Below are 1,523 nucleotides of genomic sequence, written 5' to 3' on the forward strand. Positions count from 1 at the left end.
CACCCCCAATACTCCCTTCTCACTCCCTCTCTACGCGTACCAAACAGGAAGTACTCACTGAGTATCTCTAGATGGGACCCAAAATAAAATTAAAAAACGTATGACGAAACATTAAAGGAGACCAAGTCTGTTGAGTATTTGGGATACAGGGAGATTGTGAACCATAGTCATGTGATTTGTTTGGAAATAATCCCACAGCTAGACATGGGACTATGGGGGGTGTGTGATTCAACAGGTATGCCCATTCATACTAAAAACCAAGATACCTTCGTTGGAAAAACATTGTGAAAAGCAAAAGTTCTAGAACCTCACTCTCATAAACCCCAAGTGGGTAATAAAGTGTAGGAAGACCAGTTCACAGAACCTACTTCCTCTTTTCAAAAGGAAAAGACTGAAATGGTCAAGTGAAAATCCATTAGGGTGATGGGTAGGGCAAAGGGTGGAATCTCAGGACAATGGTTGTGATGACTACAAAGAATCTGGGGGGAGGGCAAAGAGTAACCCTTGATTTACTGTTTAAGTACCAATTGAGAAATGATCAAGCTCTTAGATGCTTTTCCTTTTGCTAGAATGCTGAATTACCCAGTGAAACAAGGAGACACATCTTGGATTCAAATTCTCTCTCTCTCTCTCTCTCTCTCTCTCTCTCTCTCTCTCTCTCTCTCTCTCTCTCTCTCTTTTTCTCTTAGTGATCTCCCTCTACCCCATCTCCCTCTCCCTCCCTTTCTCCCTGACAAGTGACCAGGAAGGACCCTAGGTGCTTTCAATATATACTGGAGTCCATTCCTCACCCACTTCACCTATGCTCACAGTGGGCTCTGGGGCAAGGTCGAGGTCCAAGGTCAGGAGTCAGTGAACACCTTCCCACTCGCCTCCACTCGCACTCCCCTACAACTGACCTCTCACCCTTGCACACTCCCGGTGGCAACCTGGTACAGACTTACAGAAAGAGGCAGTGGGGGTCACTCCTTAGGGCTGGGGCGCTAAGGTCCCGCGGGAAGAAACAGACCCCCTCCTCCCCCTGTTCCACACTGATTTCAATTTGTTTCTGCAGAAACCAGGAGGGCATTGGCAGGACACACAAATCAAAAGGCTTTTTAATTAAAAAAAAAAATAGAATAAAAGAAAAGGGCGGGGAGCAACTGTGACTACATCTTGGGGGTGAGGAGGGGCAGAGCAGAGAGAGCCACATCCCCTGGGCCCGCCCACAACCCCGAGCACTTGTTCGGGCAACAGGATCTGCTGGTGGGCAGCGGCGCTGCGAAGTGGCCCAGCCACAAGCTGCTGGCCGCCTGCTGTGACAGGCCACCCATGCCCACCTCGACAGCCCCGCCCCGGCCCCAACTGGACCTGCCCGCAGCCCCCATACTCCCGGACCTTCGACCCCCACCGCCTCCCCCAGGATTCTGCAATAGGCGAGGGGACCCGGTGGTCTCCTACCGTCCTCTGCGGCCCCTGTCGCTGGCCAATGGCCTGGGCCACCACCACGGGGACCCGCGCCCAAGGGCGCCGAGCGCCGGGGG

Source organism: Sorex fumeus, unplaced genomic scaffold (genome assembly GCF_029834395.1).
Source record: "Sorex fumeus unplaced genomic scaffold, SorFum_2.1 ptg000299l, whole genome shotgun sequence".
Taxonomy (NCBI): Eukaryota; Metazoa; Chordata; class Mammalia; order Eulipotyphla; family Soricidae; genus Sorex; species Sorex fumeus.